The following is a 13,612-nucleotide window of genomic DNA, read 5'->3' on the forward strand; positions in this document are numbered from 1 at the left end:
TCTGCAACACACAGCCCTCTTTGCCCTTATCTCTGCTCCTCAGTTGCCCCTCCTCTGCACTTCCATACATTCCACATGACGGCAGTCATTTCACACATGCCCTATAACTAATACACTGCTTCCCCCTCAGCAAAAAGCACACCACACTACATACACACCAACATGCAACGCCTGCATGTACTACTCTCTCCACCCACACCCCTATCTACATTTGCCTGCCCAGCTGCACATACCACCAACACCACAGCACATAATTTCTCCCATCCCTCCCAAACACACTGCACATTATTTCTCACATCTCTCCCAAAGACAGCATTACCGTTCATGACCACACCTCACATGCATATAGCCGTACTGTGTTTTTTTTCCCCCTCACATCCAACTATCTTTACTTCTCAGCTCGACTCCTCGCAAAGAAGACACACAGGCGGGAACAGCAAAGCCAGGCACAGAGACGTAGACGCTCATTGCGACAAGCTGCGGCCACTGGTGAGTTATGCATGCATTCACATTCATCATCAAACACTATGCATCCACTACACTGATTTCACAATTCACAACCTCACCACTAAAAAAACACCACTCTCATTCTCCTCCATACAACACCTGGCCCCTTCATGCCTTCATTTCACATTCCACTTATTCTATCTAACTCCACTGTCTTTCCTTCTCAGCTGCACACCAGGAACACACACGCCAGACACCGGCCCAGGCCACTGACATGGAAGCACAACACAGCCAACAAAGGCCACACCGACCACGCAACTCAACTACCCGCAAACAGCCACAAAGACAACAGCCCCGGCCTCATCTCAAACCTGCAGCTAAGACTTTGCACATTCTCAATGGCAACCTACACATCCCTGAACTCACACGCACAGCTGACACTATTGGCACAATCAGCATCAAGTGCGTCAAATGTGGCGCATATAAATTCAAGAAGGAGACGAGCAGTCTCTGCTGCTTACAGGGCAAGGTACGCCTTCCAGCCTTCCCAACGCCCCCACAGCCCATCAATGATCTGTGGTTTGCCGACACCCCTGAGGCCAAACTCTTTCGCACACACAGTCGTGTCTTCAATAACGCTGTCTGCCTCGCCAGCCTAGCAGTACATGAGCGCAGATTCACTCACTACTCCCCCACTGTCATCTTCCAGGGCAGGGTCGTCCAGCGCATGGGCCCACTCCAGGCACAGGCAGGTGCCCAGCCTGTCTTTGCACAACGCCCTCATCCATGAAATGAAATAAAACAAACCATGTAAGGGTAAATACAACATTATGAACATAAAGATAAAATAAACCACATAAGGGGAAATACAACACTATGAACAAAGAATTAAACAAACCATGTAAGGGTAAATACAACACAATGAACATAAAGAATAAAACCATAAAGGGTAAATACAACACTATGAACATAAATAAAACAGACCATATAAAATGGTAAATACAACACTATGAGTAGGGCACTGCAGGGAATTGAACCCCATCCCGGTAAACCAGGAGAACCACACCAGAGCCTTTGTTTTTATGTTGTTATTTACAAATCACATGGTAACATTCACTCATTTACATTTCAACAGTAAAGTCACTTCACAATTTTCAATGTAGATATTCATCTATACTCTTTGTCCAGAGTGACTCACAATAAACAAGGTAAACACATACATAGAAAGCAGAGACAGTGTAGCGTCTCAGTAAACTAGGATCACAGGTAAACCAAGAACCTAGCATCAGTCTAAACGGTATAATAAATTAATAATCTGTACATAGAAACTATAGGATGCCAGGTCAACAAATGAACCCAGCATCTGAGGTATTTTTTACTTTACTGGAGTATTTCCAATTTTCAGTACTTTTACTCCACCACACCACAGAGGCAAATATTGTACTTTTACTCCACTACAATTATTTGAAACCTTTAGTTACAAAACATACAAACATTAACCCCATTTAAACTTTGGCCATTTGAAAATAGCAGATCTACAAGCTCAAAATGCATCTAAGTGCTACAGGATGAGGTGGAGTCTGAAGATGAGTCTCTTCACATTACAACAATGATGAGCTACGCTGTTGGTCACAGAATTCCTGAAGCAGCACAGCTGTACAGTTACAGATAATGAGCCTATTGATATCAGATACGGTAATGTTTAGTGATATAGCGCCTTTATAAAAAAGAAGAAGAAAGCAATAAACAAATAAATACAATAAAAAAAAACATCACATTCTGGAAGTTAAAACAAAACATACATTACAACTGAAATATGTTTTGTGCGAATATTACATAATTTCCAATGATATTATCCATCAATGACTAATGCTATTATGTAATTTTGACAAGCCATAAAGTCATGACGACCAAGAAGAAAACAGGAAAACAATAACCCAAAATACATGTCAATAATTAACATTACAATAAAAAAGGAGAAAAACTAAAACAAAATACAGATAAGATACAATAAACTAACAGATATTCAAATTAATATTTGCACAAAAAAAAAAAAAAACTCTTGCTGACCTCCCTCATCTATCCCGTCACAGAGACAGAGATTAAGAAAAAATATTTGCATTTTATTTGTCCATGCTCATAAAGTGCTCCAAGAGCTAAGTGAAAAGTGCAGCAGCAAACTTTTGGGTCAAAGGACCATCGTCAGTGCCTCGCCTACTGACCGCCGTGAATACGATGGTCCTATGACCTAAATGTTTGCTGCTGCACTTTTCACTTTGATCCCTTGGAGCACTTTATGATCATGAAACGAATAAAATAAAAATAGCTTTTCTTTGTCTCCGTCTAAGGAGTTTGTGGAGGGAGTCTTTTTTTCTGCCAGTTTTGCTTTGTTTTTGAGACCAGCTACAGTCAGTAAATATTCCTCTTTTTCCTTTTATTTTCCTACAATAAAAAGAAAGAAAGAAATGTACAGAAATAAAACGTTATTTTTCAAAGGAACGTCATATATTTAAGGAAACACATGGAACCTAATGGACCCTTGTCCACTGTTTCCTAAGTTATGGGTCGGGACTCAATAATGGGTCGTGGACACATTTTCTTGGGTCATGAGTAAATAACCCCCCCCCCCCCCAACCTGTTAATTAAGTATTCAATCAAAGCTTCCAGCAGGTGATTGGCCTGTGGATTACGGTTCATTGAACATTGTAATGTATTAAATACATTTGAAAATGACATTGGTTTGTTCTGAATGGAGCAGATATGACATATTGGAATATTGTTGATGTCCAAAAAACATTATAAAAAGTGAAAATAGCCGATCTACAAGATCAATGTCACAAAATAAAGAAAAACATTCAAAATAATGTAATTTAGGAAAATGCTAAATAAGAAATTCCATAAAGAAAAGAAAATAATGAAAATCTACAAGAGTGAAGATCTACAAGCTCAAACTAATTTCATAAAGTAAATTAAAAAAAGAAAAGCAATTCCATAAAGTAGGGGAATCATTTGTTTAACATACAACTTACATTTAGTTGAAATTTAAACCAGTGGTTCTCCTCCTAAATATTTGGCAAAAACATTAAGATTTAATATAAAAAAGTTATAATAAATAAATAATTTATACTAAGTTAGTACCAATGGATTGATTGGTCTTTAAAGCATGCTCTGGAAAGGCCCACCCATCTGTCCACTTAACACGGCTGCCATGTTAAGTGGTCAGATCCAGAATAAGGTTGAGAACCACTGATTTACACATTTCAAAGATCTACAACTACAGCAGATGAAAACATAACCCTATGGATTAACACTCTGTACATGAACATTTAATTAAAGATCTACAACTACGGCAGATGAAAACCTAACCCTATGGATTAAGTACATGAGCAACATGTAATTAAGTTTCACAATTAAGATTGACATTTTTAGAGGAACTTTATTTTATTTAACACTTTTTAAAGCTATGTGGACATTGTTTTACTTAGATTTAATAAAAACCTGATAATGCTTTTAATCGGGTAAATGACATATAGATCATATTTGTTATCAAAAAACAAAAATGTCCACAAAACTTACAAGTGTGAAATAAAATCTTGACTCCTCCAACCAATTTTATATTTTTAAAATTTGTAATAATGTAATCATTTACAGACCATAAATGGGTAGCTATGTTAACATCTTTTAAAAAAATAAAAACCGATTGAAGAAAAGACTCACTCCACAAAAACCTTATGGAAAACTCCTTAGACAGAGACTAAGTAAATATATTAGTGTTTACATTTTTTATGCTCATAAAGAGCTCCAAGTGCTAAAAGTGAAAAGTGCAACAGCAAACGTTTGGGTCAAAGGACCATTATCAGTGCATCGCCTACTGACCGCTGTGAATAATGAAGCTTTACCCGCAAATGACAACACATAAATCCACATCACATACAGCGCCTATGGTCATTTGTGATGTGGACTGACGTGATGAAGACTTACCTGCAAATGACTTATAAGTGACGTGAAATGATAAGACGAGACGCAAATCAAATTACGCAAAATGATACGAGACACACACTATGGTCATTATGTGATGTGGATTGACGTAATGAAGCTTTAACCGCAAATGATTAGATCTGATGATATAGCACTGACGATGGTCTTATGACCTAAATGTGTGTTGCTGCACTTTTCACTTTGAGCACTTGGATCACTTTATGATCATGAAACAAATAAAACAAAAATAGATTTTCTTAATCTGTCTATCAATCTTTCTCTTTTTCCTTTAAGTTTCCTACATTTTTTAAAAATAAAACACTTACAGAAATAAAAAGTTCTCATATTTCAAAAGAACCTCATACATTTAAGGCAACAAATGGACCCTGGTCCGCTGTTTCCCAAGTTATGGGTCGGGACTCAATGGTGGGTCGTGGACACATTTTCTTGGGTCATGAGTAAATACCCCCTCCCCCCCCCCCCCAAACCTGTTAATAAAGTATTCAATCAAATCAAAGATCTACAACATCAAAACATAACCCTATCGATTAACGCTCTGTACATGAGCAAAATGTAGTTCACAATTAAGATTGTTTTTAAAGGAAAAACTATTTTATTCAACACTTTTTAAAGCTCTGTGGATTTTTTGTTTTACTTTTTTTTTTAATGACAACCTGATAATGCATTTAATCATCGGGTAAACAATACATCATATTTTTATCAAAAAAACAAAGCAAAAATATCCACAGAACTTACAAGTGTGAAATACAATCTTGACTCTTCCAAACAAAAACATTTAGAAATTTGTAATAATTTAATCATTACAGACCATAAATGTGAAGCCATGTTAACATCTTTATACAAAAGGAAAACCGGTTGAAGAAAAGACTCACTCCACAAAAACCTTAAGAAAAACACCTTAGACAGAGACTAAAAAAATATATTAGTGTTTTATTTGTTCATGCTCATAAAGAGCTCCATGTGCTAAAAGTGAAAAGTGCAGCAGCAAACGTTTGGGTCAAAGGACCATCGTCAGTGCCTCGCCTATTGACCGGCATGAATAATGAAGCTTTACCCACAAATGACAACACAGAAATCCACATCACATACTACACTACACTACGGTCATTATGTGATGTGGACTGACGTGATGAAGCTTTAATTGCACTGACGATGGTCCTACGACCTAAATGTGTGTCGCTGCACTTTTCACTTTGAGCACTTGGAGCACTTTATGAACATAGAAAAAATAAAATAAAAACATATGTTCTTAGTCTCTGTCTGAGGAGTTTTCCTTAAGGTTTTTATGGAGTGAGTCTTTATTTCTGCCAGTTTTAATTTGTTTTTGAGATCAGTCAGTGAATATTCCTCTTTCCTTTTAGCATCCTACATTTGTTTTACATGAATAAAATACAATATTTAGAGTAGTAAAACGTTCTTCAAAAGAACCCGATACATTTAAAAACAAAAATCAAAGAAATTCAATTTAAAATATTAAAATAAGAGTAATGAAAATAGCAGATCTACAAGCCGAGCTTGTAGATTTGCTATTCTCACTAGGTCCCAGGGAGACATCACATTTCTCTTTTGGGTCTCGAGCTAAAACGTTATGAAAATCTTTACACTGAAATGTTTACATTCCAGTGTGTTTTTGCCATTGCTTGTTTATTGATAATTTCAGATCCAGATTCAAACAGTGACTATTTTTTCTGGGGTCAAATAGTAAAATAAAAATGAATTAAAAGCACATATAAGAAGCAAGCAAAATAGAACATGTGCTATTTCGTGAAAACAACAAATCTAAGCAATAAATTAGAAACAAAACAAAAAAAAAGAGGTTGTGAAAATAGATTTACATGCTCGTTGTGAGCTTGCAAATCTATTATCTTCACTAGTTTGGGTCCTGAGCTAAAAGGTTTGGGAACCTCTGCAGTGGCACAATGCCTGGTAGCTGTTAAATATAGAGCTTACACATTTTGAATGACATCAGTTATGACTGTAATGTTTAGAATGCAATCACACAGTTATGATTTTCCAGAAGTAATACAGTCTACAGTGACTGAACTGCCTCTTACACAGTGTCACAGTGGCTGCTAGCTGATGCCTATGAGTTCAATTCAAAGTTTCAATTTAAATGGTGCATTTATCTATAGTACCTTTAACCAAAGCACTTTGTAATGTGCATTACATTCACCAACATACTTAGCAGGGGGAGAGATAGAGAGATGAGGGATGAAGAGACAGAGAGAGGGATAGATAGAGAGACTCGTATAATTTACATCATTTGTGAACGATTGACATAAATCATACGAGGCGCATATGACGCAATGGCAGCAGCATTCTTTGTTTCATGTTCTCTGCATCAGTCTCAGTCCAGCATCAGTCCATTTTCTTCATTATTCTCCGGCCAAATGACGAGCATTGTACGCAAACAACGTGAAACGAAGTCCACATCACATACTGGTCATATGGTTGTATGTATCGTTTATATTATATTATTATTATTATTATTATTATGTGATGTGGATTGACGTGATGAAGCTTTACTCGCAAATGACGGCACAAATAACGAGTAACTATACGTGATGCACATGCCGACATCCGTCAAACACCTTCACATCACATACTGGTCATATGCGATGTGGATTGGCGTGATTAAGCTTTACCGCAAATGACGCAACGCAAAATCAATTGTGCCAATATTTGTCAGCAATACAGCAACAGCATGAATGACATTAGTACACAATATACAACACTATGAATGACATTAATACACAACATACAACACAAGCAACAGGAATAACCAAAGTCATTAAATGCATATGATATGAATGATGGCCCTACATCTCTCCCTGTTCTGACCTACTGTAAACAACGGCGTGTACCTCGCCTAAAAGAAAAAATTGCCGACCGATGTGAATGACGAGCTATCCGCAAATGTCGTGAAATAATCACAAAATCACATAAATCCACATCACATATAACCCTAACCCTACGACCAGTAATGTGATGTTATTATTATTATTATTATTATTATGTGATGTGGATTGACGTGATGAAGCTTTACTCGCAAATAGCCTGAAACGGTACAACGGCAATACAATTACGCGAAACGACACACGACGTAAAGGACGACATGCATCACATACCTCCACATATGTTCATATGTGACGTGGACTAACGTGATGATGTTTTACCCGCATATGTTGTGAAATGACACAACACAAGACATACATCACATCAATGCACATCACATACGGCCCCCGTGTACGGTCATATGTGATGTGGGCTGACGTGATGAAGACTTACCTGCATATGACGGAAGCGACGTGAAATCAAATGTAATTTTTACCCGCATGTGTTGTGAAATGACAACACATACATCACATCAATCCACATCACATACTACACTACACTACACCATGGACTTATGTGATGTGGGCTGACGTGATGAAGACTTACCTGCACGGATATGACGTGAAATCCTGAGACGCGACGCAAATCAAATTACTTAACGCAAATGACGCGAAATGCTACGAGACATAAATCACACAAACGCTGGCCGTGACCCAATAATAAAAAAAACTGGTCCAGTCCCTTACATATTCTTCACGAATGACGGGCATTGAACGCAAACGACGCAAACCGCTGGCCCGCCACCCGTTAAATGACGCAACGCAAGCGGCGCTGATAGTGCAAATTTTACAGTTAAAGCTAAAAAAATGTTTAGTTGATACTATGACAGGGCAAAAATAAAAGCTATATTTTTAACTTTATCAAAAATAGATAAAGCACAAATAGGTTTAACTATGTGAGTTTGCTATGTGACCAAGAGCCACATATACTATACCCTGTCACTATATTATACAACCTAGTATACATATACTGTACCCTGTCACTATATTATACAACCTAGTATACATATACTATACCCTGTCACTATATTATACAACCTAGTATACATCTACTATACCCTGTCACTATATTATACAGCTTAGCGTAGGCCTACATATACTGTACCCTGTCATTACATAAACAGCCTGGATACGTATACTGTCAGTACTACGAATAGAACCAAATGGACCACGGGTCCATTTGGTTCCATTTGTAAAAAACTCAAAGACACACTAGAAGGAAAAAAAGTTATAACTTTATTCAAGCAAATAATGAAGAGAAAAGAGGGGAAGTTAAAGTATGGAGGTCAGGCAGAAACCTCGTATGTCCAAAATTGTTACTTTTTAAAATGGACACAAAATAACCTGTGTTCCAATGGATCCAATATAATTACCATGATCTTTGCGTTGTGAGCTTGTAGATCGGCTGTTTGTACTGCTTTAGTATGTGACACTGTCACACGGTATGACCAAGTAAAGAAATGTCTTTACGACCAAAAACAAAACAAAAAAATTATATATATATATATATATATATATGGTCCCGCATGTGTCCTATGTGATAGAGATATATATATATATATATATATATATATATATATATATATATATATATATATATATATATATATATATATATATATATATATATATATATATATATATATATATATATATATATATATATATATATATATATATATATATATATATATATATATATATATATATATATATATATATATATATATATATATATATATATATATATATATATATATATATATATATAGTTTCTGCCCGACAACCAATGATAGACCGTGTCACTACTATCACTTACCTTGAACAGCAGCCACGACTCAAACAGCAGATGAAATTAAAAAACACTAAGAAAGAAGCAAATGACACGACGCACATCATTTGCTTTCTCTTTTAGTTTGCACAGACCTACAGCATAGATGACTGTTAACACAGTGTTAATGGGGCTACATGCTACCATAATGATACCAGACATAAATCACATAGCTCCACATCACATACATTTGTACACACAAACCACTAGTGAAGAACTAGTGCAATAGACAGGCAAGAAGAAAGAAATGTGTTTGTGAAAAGAAAGATAGACAAAAATAAAAAATCGATCAAATAACTCAGACACAAAAGTAAATAAAAACAAATAATCTTGTTATTGCTTTATTAAAGCAAAGAATAGAGAAAAAGAGGAGAAGTTACGACCACATATGGTCATATGTGATGTGGACCGATGTGATCAAAGTTTTGGGCGCAAATGACGTGAAACAATAAATAAAATCACATTAATCCACATCACAGAAAGGCACATGGTCCTATGTGATGTGGACCGACGTGATGAAGCTTTACCCACAAATGACGCGATGCAAATGACGTGAAACGATAGACGACGCAAATTACCACATACATGGTATGGTAGCATGTAGCATGTAGCCCCTTAACAAGCAGCAGCTGCAATCAAAAGGTTCCTACCTTCCTGCCATCTTCACTTACGGACGTCTACTTCTTGTCATCTTCGTGTTCTGTAAAGACACAAAAAAGAAAACAAAAACGTTGAGTTGAGCAGGCCTTACAGGGTGACATTTTGGAAGCCAAGATGGTCTGTAGAGCCATATGCTGGTCACTGACAGGGCTGTGTCACCATTATGGCATTTTACTTGAGTAATTGTCACAAATAATTGTGATTAAGGATTTAATTGTATTGTACATGAACATTGAACATGTTTGAAAATAAATCAACATTTTTGTAACTAGAAGAGTGGGCACCCGGGAAAAGTGGGCACTTCAATGTGTAATTGGCCATTTCTATTCCTCAAAGTAAGTAATTAAGTAACTTAAAGGAGTAGTTCACCCACAAAATGACTTATTTTCTATCAATTGCACACGCCATGAAGTCTTAATTCATGGATTTGTTTTTGTCGCATTCCTATGCCAATAATTAGATTCCCGTCTCCTACCGGCTAATGTATCCGGTAGGAGACACAAAGTAAATTATTTGTGTCTCCTACCGGAAATACACCCGGTCATCAAATGATTGGCTTAGTAATGAGACAAAAACTAAATCATGAATTCAAGGCTTCATGGGGTGTGCAATTTATAGAAAATAAGTGATTTTTTGGGTGAACTACTCCTTTAAGTACATGCTTTGAAGATGCTTGACTGGCCTACAGCCACTGTGGGCATAAAACAATACGTTTTAGGTCTGATAATGATGTACCCACCCGTACATGTTCACATCATGTATACTTTACATTACTTAAAAAGGGATAGTTCACCCAAAAACATACTTTTTTTGATTAGTCACCCCACGGAGCCTTGAATTATGGACCGGTAGGCACAAAGGAGACTCTTTGTGTCTCCTACCGGAACCGCTGCCGGTCATCAAATTATTGGTTTAGGAATGAGACAAAAACAAAAACATATTCATGAATTCATGTCTCCATGGGGTGACTAATCCATAGGAAAAAGTTTTTTAAACCGTTGGTTCTCAAAGTGGGGTCCGGGGACCCCCAGGGGTACTTGAGGGGGTTCCAGGGGGTCCCCAGCTAAATGATGGACAGGAACCAAATGGACCCTTATGGGTCTGTAACTCAGAGAGTGTACAAATGGAACCAAATGGACCCTAACGGGTCCATTTGGTTCCATTTGTACACACTCAGAGTTAAATTGACATTGGTTTTACAATGTGAATTGGGGTCCCAGAGGTATAAATGCCACTAGATGGGGGTCCGTAGCCTAATGCATGTCAAACTGGGGGGTCCTTGAAATGAAAATGGTTGAGAATCACTGCTAGAGAGCCGTAAAAACCTTCTCTTATTGGGGTCCCTGGCTTATCTTTTCAAATGGGGGTCCGCGGGGTAATAAGTGTCAATTAGGGGGTCCTTGACATGAAAAGGTTTGAGAACCACTGTTTTAAACTATCCCTTTAAGACAGGGGTCTTCAACGTTTTCAGGCCAAGGTCCCCCTAGCTGAGAGAGAGATGAAGCAGGGACCCCCTCTATATTGTATAAAATTGTGTTTGGGATAAACCTTTGCTGCTCTTTTTTCCCTCTACACCTATAACTCTTTGCTAAAAAATAGCCGATATACAAGCTCACTACGCCTTGCAGCGCGAGGCGTTGTGAGCTTGTAGATCTGCTATTTTTGGCTTAAGTTCTCCTCAGCAAAGGGATGCTATGGTTCAAGTGGTTAATGTAAAAAAAGATTTGGCGGACCCCCTGTAGTAACTCTGGGTCCCGGACCCCCTGTTGAAGACCCCTGCTTTAAGAACATTTTGCAAATTCTTCATTTGCTTTACATTTTGGGAGAAACATTGCCAATTTAGCAAAGAGGTGCCGTCTATTCCTGTATCAAACACCATGTTCAAGTAAAGTCTACAATGCTTATCATTTCATCAAGTTTCAGAAACAACTAAAGACAGTGGCTCTCAAATGTTTTCATATCAAGGACCCCCACATGAATATTAATTTGGCCAAGGATTGGGCCTCTTCCTTACTTCCTTCACATTACCACGTTACCAATGATACAAATGAAGGCTCTGTTCTATTTAGTGTAGCACAGTGGTTCTCAAAGGACACCCATAACTCTGAGTGTACAAATGGAACCAAATGGACTGTAATTTGTTTCCATCTGTACACTCAAGAGTTACACACCCGTAAGGGTCCATTTGGAACAGAGCCTTCATTAGCATCATTGGTAACACCTGTGAAGGGAAATGAGGAAGAGGCCCGATTTATTTCCAATATGGCCGCTGATTCCAAAACTCCAGTTTGTGCCTCCTACCTCCAGCATGGTTGTGTGTTACAGTGAAATTGGTGACCTTCAGAAAACATGCGACCATCTCGTGGACTTCACAAAAACATCACCACGTCCAATGTAAATAACAACTGTTTGTTTATGAACAGAGCAACTCTGTTCATGAACTAACAGCAGTGATTTACTTTGGATGTTTGACATGTGATGGACACAATGGACACATCTTTTGCCAGGTCACCAATTTCTCCATAACACTGGAGGAGGCAGAATGTTGAGGGTTGGGATTCGGCTTGAAAATAAAACCACAGACGTCTTGGTTCAGCTCTCAGCCGCTAGACCAGTGGCTCTCAAAGTGATGTCTGATACCAGTCATCAGTTACCATGAGTATAAACCCTAGGGTTTATACTAGACCGGTCACAATTATTACGCAATAGCCTAATTGCAATTATTTGAATTTGCAATTATGTTTTGCATAATCGTCATAATCATTACCATGTTAATAATGTTCATATATTTTCAAACATTTTGTGGAAATAGCAGATCTACCAGCTCAAAACGTGTTGCGATGCGACACGTTCTGAGCTTGTAGATTGGCTATTTCCACTCTGCTAATCCCACTATGAATGTATTTGTTGTAATTAAATGATGTATATTATGTGTCATATCTACCTTGTGCAACTTTTGTTTACGAAGCCCTAAAAGCCAAAAATAAATTACATTTGTATTCATAATGTTCCCATGCTCAACGTCAAACACAATTAAATCTTTGATCGCAATTGGAAATACTCAAGGAAAGTACAAATCCCTTGAAATTGCACTTAATACAGTACTCAAGTAAATGCACCTAGTTACTTTCCACCACTGCTGGCCAGGTGTGATCCAGGTACGTACCGTGTGGGGCCTCCCGCCGCGTGGTTGAAGATAGCTGGTATTAATAGAGCCGCGTAGGTTGTATGGCACCACGTCCCGAGCACCGTACGCCTTGTATCTCAAACGGAGAACGTTCGTTGGCACCGTTATACGTTTCAGCTCTCAGGGCCTCGTTGTTGCGTCGACGCCATCGAGGTTCCATCTTCAAGCCCCTTGTCCTGAGTTACAGACACTCTATTACCAGCTATCTCCTGATGACTCCATCCATCCTTTGAACCTTCCCTGAAGCATTCATACAGTGAGTCAAACGCTGAGTCATAGCTAGGAGCCATGACTCAGCGTTTTTAACTCACTGTATGAAGTAGATTTAGTCCACTCTGCAGAAGGTCACATGATTAACCTGCAAGACACAGATATATACCAACATTAAATTTAATATATTGTATAATAATAACAATAATAATAGAAAATACAGTTTTTAAGTAGGCTATAGTGCAGGGGTGATACAACTTTGATGGTGTATAGGGCCACTATATTTCCACACTCACTCCAGAGGGACACATTGCATATTATTGTTACTGTCGGGCAGACGCCTCTTATCTCCATGTTTTTACTTTTTTTTGTAAATTAAATTCG

This window comes from Gymnoscopelus microlampas, assembly GCF_963454915.1.
Source record: "Gymnoscopelus microlampas genome assembly, chromosome: 14".
Lineage (NCBI taxonomy): Eukaryota > Metazoa > Chordata > Actinopteri > Myctophiformes > Myctophidae > Gymnoscopelus > Gymnoscopelus microlampas.